The 15,915-nt window shown below is 42.1% G+C and overlaps 1 protein-coding gene and 1 pseudogene across 6 annotated transcripts in view; both read left to right on the top strand.

Annotated features, from left to right (window-relative positions):
• The window catches only part of PPARD (peroxisome proliferator activated receptor delta), a 117,330-nt gene that overhangs the window by 54,309 nt on the left and 47,106 nt on the right, over positions 1-15,915 (top strand). The gene's annotated exons all lie outside the window — the stretch shown is intronic.
• On the top strand, positions 2,100-4,610 carry LOC119539232 (annotated as a pseudogene).

Here is a 15,915-nt window from a genome sequence, read left to right as displayed (position 1 = left end):
CTGGACACCAACAGCAGTTCTTCAGTGAAGGTATCCTCTTGTTGATGCCTTTGTTTGGACACTTTTATGGCCTTAGGACTGTACATTTGTAACCAAATAAGCCCCCTTTATAAAACTAATCCATTTCTGATATTTTGCGTAATGGCAGCATTAGCAAACCGGAACACATAGTGATTGCATGCTTATTATTCTGACTGATCTTCCCATGTCCAGAGGTAGGATAAGGGGACACGAAGGCTGTGTGCACAGCAACTACAAGTGTGGCTCTCAGGGTGAGTCTGGGGCATCTACCCTCTCAGCACAGCACTAGACATGGCAGGGACCGTGACACTGGGTTACAGAGCTGGTGTTCTAGGAGGGTACACAGAACCATGTGCATACATGAGGTGGGGTGATGAAGTGATGGGTTAGACCTGGGCTCAAATTCAGACTCCATCACCCTATCTCGGTGACCTTGGAAAGTTTGCCTCTCTGAGCCTCAGTTTCCTCATTTGTAAAATGGGAATAACAATGGTACACATCTTATAGGATGATTGTGAGAATTAAGTGAAAGAATGCCCATAAAGCATTCTGCACATGCCTGACTCTTTGAAATTGCTTAAATGTTGGGTATCATTATAAACAACCAGCATCTGCTGGGGAGGGTGGTGTGTGCATTGAAGCCCCAAACCACTGGGCTGCACAACTGCTGAGGTTGTGGAGTTCGTGGCACCCTGGAACTATGTAGCAAGGGCTCACGGAGAAAGAACGTTTCCAGTGTTTTCTCCTCCAGGAAATCATGATTCTTCCCTGAGCCACAGGTAGGATCTTTCTCTTCTTTGAACCTCATAGCCCTTGTGTATTTCTCTTGTGGAATTTGTCAGTCATGTATTGTGGTTATTCTTCCCTCAGGGCAGGATAGGCCACTTGGTAACTCTTAGATTACTTGAATCAAACCCTGCTATTCAGCCCAGGCGAGTGGCCAGCCCGCTGGTAATGAACTGTAAGGACCTCCTTGCTACTGACCTTGCATTTCTGGTGAGTCTGTTTCTCAGGTGGCTGCATAGATACAGGGACTCCTCCATCTGAAAAGAGCTTTTTCCCTCTCTGTATGCAGGGCCTGACATGGTTTGGGGAACCCAAGGTTCCAGCACATTTGGAATCTGTCACCATCTCTCATGTGGCCCAGCAGGAGTGGAGCTTGTGCGGGCCAGCCATGATGGGAAGCCGGGTTTTACTGCTTAAATCACGGTTAGATCTGGGGTTTTTTGCTCTTTGGATTTTTTTTTTAAGAAGGAAAAAATTATGTACATTTTTATTATTGTGTGTAGTTAAGAATCTTTTGGGAAACCCCAGAAGATCCCACTGATTTAGTGACTGTATCTGTAAACTATTTACAGGAGATTTTCATCAGGGAGTCTCCAGAGCTTTTAAAACTCAACATGCCCTAAAGGGACCCCTTATATATTTGCCTGCAGATCTACTCTTCTCACATATTTCCCTCTTAATGGGAGCATCACCAAACCCTTTGTCACCTGACACAGTACCTTCCATTTCTCGCTTTTCCACCGCCTCTTTTAATCAGTCACTAGTCTTGTTGATCCTTCCTCCTTAATATAGCTACTGCTTTTTGCCTTAAAGTCTGGTGATAATAGTGCTGCCCCAGCCTTTTGTTTTGTCATTGTTTCTGTTTGCCTCATATTTTCAAACTTTCTGTGTCATCAGGTTTTAAGAGTTTCTTTTATAAACATATTGTAGGTAGATTTTAAAATTTTTTAAATCAAATCTGAAAATCTTTCTTAAGTGAGTTTATTTACATTTTGGGGCTTAAATATATTATCATGATTTTTCATAATTTCCATATATCTTCCTTTTTGCCATTTTTTTCATTTACTGCCTTCTACTGAATTGATTGATCTTTGTTTATTCCCTTTTTTCTCTTTCCTGATTTGAAAATTGTGCATTTCAGTTCTGTTCTAACTTCTAGATTTTTTCTTTTCCCCCCATCTTTTTACTTTTAAAAGCTTCAAACTTAGAGAAAAAGTAGAAAATATCAAACTTACAGAGAAGATGAATGTAGTACAATAAGCATCTATATTCTATTTACGTACAATTGTTAACGCATCTCTCTATCTTACATACTTTAGTTTGGAACCATTTGAAAGTAAATGTGGATTTTTGCTATTTTCTTGCTCAAGATTTGGTATGCTACTCCTTTCTGAAGACATGTTTTTAAAAAAAGACTTTAATTTGGAATAATTTTCAGTACATGCAGATTTACAGTGAGTTTCCATATACCCTTCACCCAGCTTCCCCTAACACTAGCATCTTACATTTAAATCTTTTTTAATTCTGGAAAATTCTCAGCCATTATCTCTTTGGTTCTCCCCTATTTTTTCTACTCTGGCCTTTTGAAATTCCTGTTAGACATGTTGACCTTTTTACCCTCCAGGTCTCTGTCTATGTCCATTCTCTATGTGCTGCTTTATCTCATTAATCATCTACATTTCCTTATTTTTTTACTCTTTTTCAGATTGTTTTATTATTTCTAATTATTGGTATGGGACGTCTCTTTTTGTGTCTGGTGCTTGTCCCTCTTAGTAGTTTATTTCCTTGTGTGGTTGTTTGTAGCTTTGAACTGTTAACTCATATTTTGGAGAGATTCTGTTTCCTGGTTGAGTCTTGTGTCCTAGGTCATGAACTCAGAGCACTTGGTTTCCGGTGGGGCTGTACATGATTCAGGGTTTCTGGTTCAGTTTTTATGTTCATTTCTTAGTTCAGTACCCCCTTACCACTCTGGTAGTATAAATTCTTTCATGCATCTGGCTAGGGCTAGCTTAGTATTTATGGGTGACCTCCTACCCCTACTCGAATCTTTCCATGGAGCCTCGGGAAAACCACCAACTTCCTATTGTTTTCTCAGACTGATGGGCAGGGTTTTCTTTCTAGGCTTCTTTTCCCGCCGGGGCAGCCATTTGAGGCCCTTGTCTTAATATTGGGGCTCAGTTCTTGAACCCCCACCCTTGGTGGCTCAAGCCCACATCTCTGGGACCAGCCAGGCATTAAAACGCTTCATATGAGGTTCAAAAGCCCATGGGTCGACTCCCAGGCACAGGTTTCAACAACCAGGAATCTCTTTCAACATGGCCCAGAACAACTCCGCAAACAACGTGATCGCTACACACCAAAGGTGCAATCGCACCAAATTCACAGCTGACCAGTTGAAAATCCTCATCGACACTTTCAACCAAAAACCTTACCCGGGTTATGCCACCAAACAAAAACTTGCTTTAGAAATTAACACTGAAGAGTCAAGAATCCAGATTTGGTTTCAGAATCGAAGAGCTTGACAGTCATTCCAGAGAAGAACAGAACCCAAGCAGGCCTTGGAATCAAGCCAGGCCCACAGGCAACACCTCCCCGCGGAGATTCAAGCTACTCTAGATAGATGGTGCCGCACCTGCTGTACATCTTCCCAATTATGCACTCTCATCAAGGCGTTCAAGAACAACCCTTACCCTGGGATTGATTCCAGAGAACAACTTGCTAAAGAAATTGGGGTTCCAGAGTGAAGAGTCCAAGTTTGGTTTCAAAACCGAAGATCTAGATTATTTGTCCAGAGAAAAAGAGAACCTGATGAGATCTTAGAACAAATACAAGACAAAGGACGAAATCCCTGAGATTAGAGGGTTCAAGGCATAGAAGCGACACAAAATATCACCAACCTCACTAGCAACTGTTTTATTTCTCTGGAACCAGAATGAGGGGGCACAGAAACTAGTTCAGTGTATCTGATATCATCATCCTGAGCCCCAAATATTTCTCACTCTTGCTGGGGATGCACCCTTCCTCTGGGACTGCAAGTTGAGCATTCTGGAAATGTTAAGCAAGACTTCGGGGACAGAGATGGGTACAAGAGGCACTCCACAACACTACTGACCCAGCCTGGACCCAGAGTTCGGCAGAGCTGAGGACAATGAAAATAAAATGAATACATATCATTTCATAATCATCTCAGTAATAATTGATTCAGGCAAAAAACATCAATGTGTGTAAAAATTTCAAAGTGAATGTTTTATTAAGAACAAGATATATATTGTCTCAAAGAATCTACCCACAGATTACTTATTAATTAAAAAAAGGAAAACTGATATAATTTGCAATGGAAAAACCTGACAGATTCCACCGTGACCAAGTGTACGATATTCACTTTACCAACAGTAATTCAGACTGACATGAGGTGCTGCCTGAAATGAAGCATCTAAGACGCAGTATCCCTTCTGTGGTTTTACTGCCAAAAGTGCTCATGCTTAATTTAATCGTAAGGAAACAGCAGACAAGCAAAATTGAGTGACATTCTACAAAGTTACAGACCTGTTGTACTCAACAGTGGATTGAATAATTGCAATAAGGTTGGAGAGAAAGTATTCTAACTCAGGAAGTCCCCTGAAGAGTTATCTTCTATATGTAGCATGTGCTACCGTTTATATGGGGAAGGGACACAAAAACAGAGACCTGTTTATGTCTAAAATTTCTCTCCAAAGATGCTCAAGAAACTGGTAATGTTAGTTATCTCTTGGGAAGAGAGGTGGAAAATTGAAATGGGAAATAGAACTGTTTTTTCACTTTGATATATGTATTTTTTTACTTGTAGTACCAAATAGTCAACTCAAAATTTCTCAGTTTGATCACTTCCAAGTATACCATTCATTCATTGGCATTGATTCTATTTGCAGTATTGTGCTACCATCACTAACACCCATTACCTCAACTTTTTCATCACCTCAAAGAGAAACTGCACCCATTAAGCAATAACTCCCCCTCCCCACACCCTCCTCTTCCCCACCTCCTGCTGCCATGGTCACTGGTATCCTTTAATCTACAACTGTTGCTGTGAAGTTTGCTTGTTACAGGTATTTCATATAATCTATATCATACAATCATACAAAACCAAAAAAAAAAAAAAAAAAGCCCATGGGTCATTGTGGTGTCAGTTCTACTCACTTTTCATGTTTCAATTTTTCTTGTCATTTCTGGCACATTTCTTTCAAGTTTGGCTGTAGGTTTAAGGATATCATTTGTTTTATTTATCTAGTGTTTCTGTGTGATTGTTATAGTAGAAAGGGGCAGCTCTTTCACATTATCTTAGTCCACTACATTTCTGCAACTCCACATCCAAATCCTTAACATAGCATATGAAGCCCTTTCCTGCATAAATTTAACTCTTGAATTTTATGCTCTAGCAGGTTGAAACGATTGCATACTGTACTACTGTAATGTTTAAAGTTCAGATTTTGAGTCTGGTTTGGATCCTCTCTTCATCCTTTAGTAGCTTTATGACATTGGACAAGTTACTTAACCTCTCTGTTCCTCAGTTTTCTCATCTATAAAATGGTAATCATTGTAGTTCCTGCCTTTTAGGTTTATTGTGGGGGGTGAATTCGATTATTTGTGTGAAGTCCTTGGGGCAGTGGCTGGCACATGGTAAACCTAATCCCTGTCCCTGTGCCTCAGTGGTGGCTATCTCCAGTAGACCACACTCCTTTGCACATGCTTCTCCCTCCCAGGGTGTGCCCATTTCCCTTTGCTGCCTGCCTTGATCCCTCTAGACATAGCTGCCTTTCCTGTTTCAAGGCTCTTGGGTCTCTTTCTACAGTAACTACCACTCCATGGGTCATGCTAGATTACATGTCTCCTTTCCTTATCAGACTCTGAGGCCCCTGAGAGCAGGATCTTGTTTTTCTTGTTGCTTGAAGCTCCTGGCATTTGGTTGCTGTTTGGTATTGCCTTTTGAAACTGAATCGCATTGAATTTCTCTGGGTGAATGGAGAAAATGGCTGGGAGTGGTGTGGGGCACAGATGGCAGGAAAAGTTTGGCAAGTTGAATGGAAGTATGAATCCAGCGTGGCCAGGACTTAAGGTAACAATTCTCAGGCTTGCTGGAGGTGCCTCAGACTTAAAGCAAGCCAGTGGCTAGAAGGGGCACTAAATTCTGCAAATTTAAGTGGTTGCGGGCTTTAAGAATACATACCCAGCATTCTGTCCCCAAACTCAGCTTCTCTGAGTGCCAGGTAGAGAGGAACACAAGCTAATGATAATTCCTGCTGGGCAGTAAGAACCTTTAATTTTAGAATAAGGCTGCTCCTCTGAAAGGAACAGTTGTTTTGGGAATGGATGATTCTGTGTTGGGGCCCTTCTAGGAAACCAGGCTGTGAAAGCTCAATACCCTGGTACTTACAGCTGAATGCCACCATGCCCATGGCTGCCCATCACTTCCAACCCAGTGAAGGTCTCCACCCCATTGAGACTTCATCAGCTAAAACGGGAGGGTTGGATAGGCCCTGGGCAGAGCCAAACAGGGTCTGTACCATTCCTCTTCTGCTTCACCTGAATTCTCTGGGCTTTTGTAACTCTTATCAGAGAAGTATCCTCAGACAAGAAGGAAATTTGACCTTCAGAGATCACAAGAGTGTTCATCAGACGCAGTCTGTTGGGAGTGATGAACAGTGTCAGCACTGACTCTTACTCCCCTTTGCTGGGATTTCAGGAATCAGCCTGAGCTCAGAGGTCAGCATAGGGCTAGGGGGTAGGTAGATGGCTTCAGCTATTACATGATTCCCATTAGTTCTTTCCTGAAGTCTTTGAGTCTGTGGTCATGTATGAAGCACCTGTGTGTTCAGTACTGTTCTGGGTGCTGTTGCTGAAGATATCAAAATAGTAATGACACAGTCCATCTCCCCAGAGAGCTTGCAGTCTAGTTAGAATTCCTAGCACACAGGAAGTCACAGCCAGTGGTGCAAGTCAGTAGTTCTGTGTGATGCTGAGGTTTGCAAATTTGCCTCTTTGACATTCTGGCTCTTTCGCTGGTTATTCCCTTTCTGAGGGTTGGGCCATCACATTGTTTTCTCTTGGATGGTTTACTAAAATCTGGTAACAGACTGGTCTGTTGCTAGGATTGTCTTTTATTTGTTTCTAAAGAATGGTCCTAAATGTGCTCTCTTTTGGTCTCTCTTCTTGGTCTTTATAAACTTCTCCTTTCTTCCATTTCTCTAATGGCAGATTAACTCTACATCGTCACCTGCTGATCGTCAGGGTCACCAGCAAGTTTGTCCTCTGGGCTTTCAGATCGTTTCCTTGCCTTTTTAAGTCTGACTTTCCGTTTTTCTAGCACAGTGCATCTCAAAGTGCTTGCTGAATCAGAAACTCTGGGAGTGGGCCCTGGAATCTGTTATTGAAGACCAGAGGAAAATAGAGCAAACTGAGGTCTGAAACAGTTAAGGGTGGATTCATGGATGGGGGTTCCTACAGGGTTAGGTGGTTATAGTTCCGGGCTGGCATGAAGCTCCACTGGGTCATGAGGAACCCAGGTTCTTTTCAGCTTCCAGCTCTGCCATCGTTAGGGTGTGGCTTTTGTTCTCATGGACCCATCCTGAGTCAACAGGAGAGAAGCCCAGGACAAAGATGTAAGGTGCAGTCACAGTGTGTGAAATCGCTGGTAGATGGTTTGCACAATGAGCAGGGAAGTCAGACATAGACAAAATTGTGGTGCAGGAGGTGGGATCCCCATTTCAAGGATGGGTGGAAAAAGAATGTGCAACAGAGTGCAGACTCTTGGGAGCCCTGGAAGAGAGGGCCTCGAGAAGGTGGTTGGCAGTGCCATTGCAGCAGCAAGATGGAGACAGGAACAGACGGCCAAAGGCCTCTTTGATTGGCCCACTGGAAGAGGTCATCAGGGACATTTGGGAAAGCTGAAGCAGCGTGGACGCAGGGACCCTCTTAGAGACCATTGAGGTCATTTTGGAGAGAAACAGTGAGGATAGATCAGGGAAATATTTAGGACTTAAATGATGAACAGTACCTGGTGATGATTTGGATCTTGGGGGAATGTTGGGGAATAGGGGATGGCTTCAAGGAGTCTAGCTTCAGAGTTAAGGCCCCAGCCAAGAATCCACCCAAACTTGAACCAGGAAGGCAATAATGGAATCTGCCTCACTGTTGACTTGGCTCCTGGAGTTGGTTGGTTGACCATGAGGGCCCTGTGACTCTTAAAGGACATGGGTGAGCCTTTAGAATAGGCAGCTCTATAGATGACAGAGATAGAGATGTATGTATTATATGTCTAACTGTGGTATGTTACCATGTTTGTTTGTTTTTTCCGCCACCTCCAGCACATGGTTGTTTCTGGCCCAGGATACCCTAAATGGTGTGTAGAGCTCTTAGAGCTGGGAAAACTAGCAGTACCCTGGAGGGCCTCATCCCTTCCGCTTTCTCCCTTGGGCTGCTTCTCCCAATCATGGGTTTGCACATTTACCAGGAGGTAAGGAAGCCAGGCCTCTCCCCAAGAGAGGCCTTGATCAGTTGGGGCCACACAGCAGGTGGGCAGCACTGGCCCACAGGTGACCCTGGATCCCAAACAAAAGATGAAGTTGCATCAGTTGTTACTTCTTACCAGGGCCCCAGGGGTTGCTCTGGTGAGCTCACAGGCTATTTTCATCTCTCAGGCATTTACTTGTGCCTTAATTCTGCCTCTAGGCCTGTTGCGGTGTCTGCCTGGTTTTCTAGGGGCTGAACCCGGTTTCCATGGCCTGCCTTCAAGTTACCGTAAGAATGAACTCTAGGCAATTGGGAAGATTATGGTGGTGGTACACGTTCAGCCCCTCATTTTAGCTTGTTTTTAAAATAAGCTAAAAGTAGTTCTTAATACAAAAATAGCACTTGGTTTGAAAGTTAAATGACAAAAAAGGAGTCTATCTGGCTTAAGACCTCCAGCGCCACTCCTTGGGATGAAGGTGAAGGTGATCAGTTTTCTGTGTATTCTTCCAAAAATTTTCAATGGGCATATATACTCTTTGAAAAAAAACAAAACTGTCTGTCAGATCTATCTATCTGTTAATCATCTATCTGTTTTCTGAATATTTGAGAGCAGGTTGCACACCTTGAACACATAATACTTCCATATTCATTTCCTACAAATATGGATATTCACTTATGTAATCACTTTTTTGTGCAGTTATCAAGTCCAAGAAATTCAACATTGATTTAGAGCTTGCATTCATATTCTGATTTTTTCTTATGTTCCAACAATGTCCTTTTGAGCCTTTTCTCCTCCATTCTTAGGTCCCATCTAGTTTCATGTATTGCATTTAATTGTCATTCTCTTTAGTTTGTCTGTCTTTCTTTTTTAATTGTAGAAGCATATATACAATGAAAATCTTCCCATCTGAACCCCTCCCAAGCATACCAGTCAGTGGGATGAATCACATCCCCAATGTTGCAGTACCCTCACCACCATCCGTTACTAGAACTGCCCCTTCACTCCAAACAGGAAACCCTACACTCATTTTACTTTAGCTCCCCATTGCCCCTGCCCCCCACCTCACTCCTGGTAACCTGTACTCCACTTTCTGCCTCTGTGTGTTTGCATATTCTGTGATATTTTCTTTTTGATTACCATGGGGCTTAAATTTAACATACTAAATCTATAAAAATCTTACTTGCTTTGATATCAACTTAACTTCAATAGCATGCACAAGTTATGTTCCTATACCTCTCTGCCACCTCCCACCTTTGTTTGGTTCTTGTCACAAATTGCATATTTATACATTCTGAGTCCAAAATCATCTATTTATCATTACATTTTATGCATTTGCCTTTTAGATCCTGTAGGAAGAAAACATAGAGTTACATATAAAAAATACAACAGTATTGGTATTTATATTTACCTGTGTCATTATGTTTAATGGAGATCTTTATTTCTTCATATGGCTTCAGTTAATTGTCTAGTATTGTTACCTTTCAACCTGCAGAACTCCCTTTAACATTTTATTTTGTAGGACCAGTCTAATGGTGACAAAGTCCCTCAGCTTTTATCTGGGAATATCTTAATGCCTTCCTTATTTTTGAATAGCAGTTTTGCTGGATATAGAATTCTTGGTTGATGCTTTTTTTTCTTTTCAACACTTTAAATGTCTCATCCCACTACCTTCTTGCTGCCATGGTTTTCAATGAGAAATTGGCAGTCTTATTGAGGCTCCCTTGTATGTGACATATTGGCGCTGTCTTTTGGAGCTTTACCTTTGGCATTTGACAGTTTGATTATAATATGCCATGGTTCATTTCTCTTTGGGTTTGGAATTCATCAAACATCTTGAATATATATTCATGTCTTTCGTTAAATTTGAGAAGTTTTCAGCCATTGTTTCTTTAAATATCTCTCTGCCCTGTTCTTATTTCTCCTTCTGGGACTCCCACAATGCATATTTTGGTACATTTGGTGGTGTTCCAAAGGTTCCTTGGACTCTGTTCACTTTTCTTCATTCTTTCTCCCTTCTCCTCAGACTGGATGATTTCAATTGTCTTATCTTCAGGTTCACTGATTCTTTCTTCTGCCAGCTTCAATCTGCTGATGAACACTTCTAGGGAATTTTAATTTCTGTCTGGTTCCTTTATATAATTTCCATCTCTCTACTGATATTCTCTTTGAGTTCATCTATCATTTTCCTAATTCCCTTTAGCTCTTTGTCCATGTTTTCCTTTGGTTCTTTGAGCAGATTTAGGACTGTCTTGTTTTTTTTTTAAGTCTTTGTCTGGAATGTCCCCAGTCTGATCCTCCTTATTGATGGTTTCTAAAGCCTTAATCTTCTTTGCCTGGGGCATTGCTTCCTGTTTCTTTGTATGTTTTGTAATCTTTTGTTGAAACTTGGACGTTTTGTATTTTAATGTGTTATCCCTGGAATTTAGATGCTGAGGCATCTGTTCTTTAAGCTTGTATGCACTAATTTAATTGCAGAGCTTTCTTTGAATGGCAGGAGCTAACCAAAAAAAAAGGAAAAAAGAAAGACTGCTCAATCCCCAGTCTTTGCAGATTGTCCTATTGAGAGTGCTCTCCCTCAGGGCTTATCCATACAGTGAATTTGGAGAATAGCTCCAAACCAAAACATAGGAGCCTCCCTGGTCTTTCACGCATGCTCTGTCTTGGGTATGTGCACCTGACCCTAGGATTTCTCCCATTAATACCGATATTGATATGTCCCCTCTTCCCTAGGCAACTATATCTTTACCGTCCCAGGCACTGTACTGTATGTCCTACAGGCAGCAATCCCTTGCTCCAGGCATCCACTTGACTGCTGTCCCACAGTATTCTGTAGGAGAGCTCTGTAAACCACCTTCTACACGTAGGGCATTTCTGTGATAGCAGTTCCTCAGGCAACCACCTGTCAGATCGGGCCAGTCATACATGCTCCAGCTATGTACACAAGGGTTACTCTGCTCCCTCTGAAACAGGGACCAAGGGTCTGCAATGTAAACATGGGCTGACTCTGAGCTGACCCAGTGAGGGGTCGGAGACAGGCCAACCAGGGCTCCATGAGATCCTACCACTTTTTTAAAAAAATTCAGTTCTATTGAGATATATTCACATACCATACAGTCATCCACGGTGTATGATCAGCTGTTCACAGTACCATCAAATAGTTGTGCATTCATCACCCCAATCAATTTTTGAACATTTTCCTTACTCCAAAAAGGATAAAAACAAGAATAAAAATAAAAGTAAAAAAGAATTCCCAAAGCATTCCATTACCCCTACCCAACCCTATTTTTCATTTTGTTTTTGTCCCCATTTTTCTTTTCATATGTCCATACACTAAAGGGAATGTGAGCCACAAGGTTTTCACAATCACACAGTCACCATGTAAGCACATGTTATGCAATCGTCTTCAGGAATCAAGGCTACTGGGTTGAAGTTCAACAATTTCAGGTATTTCCTTCTATCTATTCCAATACACTAAAAACTAGAAAGGGAGATATACGTATATACACTAAAAACTAAAAGGGGATATATATAGTGCATGAGAATGCCCTCCACAGTGGCTTCTCAACTCCATTTGAAATCTCTCAGCCACTGAAATTTTCTTTTGTTTCATTTTGCTTCCACCTTTCTGTTAAGAAGATTTTCTCAATCCCACAATGCTGGGTCCAGGCTCATCCCCGGGAGTCATGTCCTACATTGCCAGGGAGATTTATAGCCCTGGAAGTCATGTCCCATGTAAAGGGGAGGTTAGTGAGTTTGCCTGCCAGGATGGCTTAGAGAGAATGAGGAGGCCACATCTGAGCAACAAAGAGGTTCTCTGGGGGAGACTCTTAGGCACAATTATAAGTAGGCTTAGCCTCTTCTTTGCAGTAACAGTCACCATAAGGGCAAGCCCCAAGATCGATGACTCGTCCTACTGAATTGTTAGTCCTCAATGTTTGTGAGAGTATGAATAATAACCCAGATGGGGCAGTTCAACATTTCCACATTTTTCCCCTGTTCCTCCAGGAGGCCCAGTAAATATATTTTTATTCTCTGCCCAAATTACTTTGGGATGTATCACTATTTCACACTAACCTGAACAAACCTACCAGATCTCACTTCCTATTCAAAGTTCCATGTTATTATGCTGTTTGAATAAACCGACTGTACAAGTTAAATTATTTAGTGTGCTGCAGAAAATATAGATCCTGTACCAAATAAACATGTCTTCCCTAGGTCTTACACAGAAGTTGAAGTTTTAAAACACAGTCAATATCATCCTTTACCCTTTGGCTTGATTTGCCTTAGTCCTAACCAGATCCGTTTCATTCATATCTCTAATTGAAGTCTGAACTCTTTCAGCTTTTTTTTAATGGTTGCTGTATGAGGTAATACTGATATTCATAGATGCCAAGCTCTAGTTCTTAGTTTCAGACGTCACACAGATACCCAAAGTTCCAGAGACCGACCAGGTTATACCTAAAGAGCTCAGCATCGGGAGGCGGGGCAAGATGGCGGACTGGTGAGCTGTATGTTTTAGTTACTCCTCCAGGAAAGTAGGTAGAAAGCCAGGAACTGCGTGGACTGGACACCACAGAGCAATCTGACTTTGGGGATACTTCATACAACACTCATGAAAACGTGGAACTGCTGAGATCAGCGAAATCTGTAAGTTTTTGTGGCCAGGGGACCCGCACCCCTCCCTGCCAGGCTCAGTCCCATGGGAGGAGGGGCTGTCAGCTCCGGGAAGGAGAAGGGAGAACTGCAGTGGCAGCCCTTATCAGAAACTCATTCTACTGATCCAAACTCCAACCATAGATAGACTGTGACCAGACACCAGAGAATCTGAGAGCAGCCAGCCCAGCAGAGAGGAGACAGGCATAGAAAAAAACAACACGAAAAACTCCAAAATAAAAGCGGAGGATTTTTGGAGTTCTGGTGAACATAGAAAGGGGAAGGGCAGAGCTCAGGCCCTCAGGCTCATATGCAAATCCCGAAGAAAAGCTGATCTCTCTGCCCTGTGGACCTTTCCTTAATGGCCCTAATTGCTTTGTCTCTTAGCATTTCAATAACCCATTAGATCTCTGAGGAGGGCCCTTTTTTTTAATCCTTTTTTCTTTTTCTAAAACAATTACTCTAAGAAGCCCAATACAGAAAGCTTCAAAGACTTGCAATTTGGGCAGGTCAAGACAAGAGCAGAACTAAGAGAGCTCTGAGACAAAAGGCAATAATCCAGTGGCTGAGAAAATTCACTAAACACCACAACTTCCCAAGAAAAGGGGGGTGTCTGCTCACAGCCATCATCCTGGTGGACAGGAAACACTCCTGCCCGTTGCCAGCCCCATAGCCCAGAGCTGCCCCAGACAACCCAGTGTGATGGAAGCGCTTCAAATAACAGGCACACACCACAAAACTGGGTGTGGACATTAGCCTTCCCTGCAACCTCAGCTGATTGTCCCAGAGTTGGGAAGGTGGAACAGTATGAATTAACAAAGCCCCATTCAGCCATCATTTGAGCAGACTGGGAGCCTCCCTACACAGCCCAGCAGCCCAGAACTGCCCTGGGGGGACGGCACTCACCTGTGACATAGCATAGTCATCCCTCAACAGAGGACCCGGGGTGCACTGCCTGGAAGAGGGGCCCACTTGCAAGTCTCAGGAGCCACACGCCAATACCAAGGACTTGTGGGTCAGTGGCAGAGACAAACTGTGGCAGGACTGAACTGAAGGATTAGACTATTGCAGCAGCTTTAAAACTCTAGGATCACCAGGGAGATTTGATTGTTAGAGCCACCCCCCCTCCCTGACTGCCCAGAAACACGCCCCATATACAGGGCAGGCAACACCAACTACACACGCAAGCTTGGTACACCAATTGGACCCCACAAGACTCACTCCCCCACTCACCAAAAAGGCTAAGCAGGGGAGAACTGGCTTGTGGAGAACAGGTGGCTCGTGGACGCCACCTGCTGGTTAGTTAGAGAAAGTGTACTCCACAAAGCTGTAGATCTCATAAATTAGAGATAAGGACTTCAATTGGTCTACAAATCCTAAAAGAATCCTATCAAGTTCAGCAAATGCCAAGAGGCCAAAAACAACAGAAAATTATAAAGCATATGAAAAAACCAGACGATATGGATAACCCAAGCCCAAGCACCCAAATTAAAAGATCAGAACAGACACAGCACCTAGCGCAGCTACTCAAAGAACTAAAGATGAACAATGAGACCATAGTATGGGATACAAAGGATATCAAGAAGACCCTAGAAGAGCATAAAGAAGGCATTGCAAGACTAAATAAAAAAATGGATGATCTTATGGAAATTAAAGAAACTGTTGACCTAATTAAAAAGATTCTGGACACTCATAGTACAAGACTAGAGGAAGTTGAACAACGAATCAGTGACCTTGAAGATGACAGAAAGGAAAATGAAAGCATAAAAGAAAGAATGGGGAAAAAAATTGAAAAACTCGAAATGGACCTCAGGGATATGATAGATAATATGAAACGTCCGAATATAAGACTCATTGGTGTTCCAGAAGGGGAAGAAAAGGGTAAAGGTCTAGGAAGAGTATTCAAAGAAATTGTTGGGGAAAACTTCCCAAATCTTCTAAACAACATAAATACACAAATCATAAATGCCCAGCGAACTCCAAATAGAATAAATCCAAATAAACCCACTCCGAGACATATTCTGATCACACTGTCAAACACAGAAGAGAAGGAGCAAGTTCTGAAAGCAGCAAGAGAAAAGCAATTCACCACATACAAAGGAAACAGCATAAGACTAAGTAGTGACTACTCAGCAGCCACCATGGAGGCGAGAAGGCAGTGGCACGATATATTTAAAATTCTGAGTGAGAAAAATTTCCAGCCAAGAATACTTTATCCAGCAAAGCTCTCCTTCAAATTTGAGGGAGAGCTTAAATTTTTCACAGACAAACAAATGCTGAGAGAATTTGCTAACAAGAGACCTGCCCTACTGGAGATACTAAAGGGAGCCCTACAGACAGAGAAACAAAGAAAGGACAGAGAGACTTGGAGAAAGGTTCAGTACTAAAGAGATTCGGTATGGGTACAATTAAGGATATTAATAGAGAGAGGGGAAAAATATGACAAACATAAACCAAAGGATAAGATGGCTGATTCAAGAAATGCCTTCACGGTTATAACGTTGAATGTAAATGGATTAAACTCCCCAATTAAAAGATATAGATTCGCAGAATGGATGAAAAAAAATGAACCATCAATATGTTGCATACAAGAGACTCATCTTAGACACAGGGACACAAAGAAACTGAAAGTGAAAGGATGGAAAAAAATATTTCATGCAAGCTACAGCCAAAAGAAAGCAGATGTAGCAATATTAATCTCAGATAAAATAGACTTCAAATGCAGGGATGTTTTGAGAGACAAAGAAGGCCACTACATACTAATAAAAGGGGCAATTCAACAAGAAGAAATAACAATCGTAAATGTCTATGCACCCAATCAAGGTGCCACAAAATACATGAGAGAAACACTGGCAAAACTAAAGGAAGCAATTGATGTTTCCACAATAATTGTGGGAGACTTCAACACATCACTCTCTCCTATAGATAGATCAACCAGACAGAAGACCAGTAAGGAAATTGAAAACCTA

This window comes from Choloepus didactylus, chromosome 7 (genome assembly GCF_015220235.1).
Source record: "Choloepus didactylus isolate mChoDid1 chromosome 7, mChoDid1.pri, whole genome shotgun sequence".
Lineage (NCBI taxonomy): Eukaryota > Metazoa > Chordata > Mammalia > Pilosa > Megalonychidae > Choloepus > Choloepus didactylus.
This window is presented reverse-complemented; position numbering and strand designations above follow the sequence as displayed.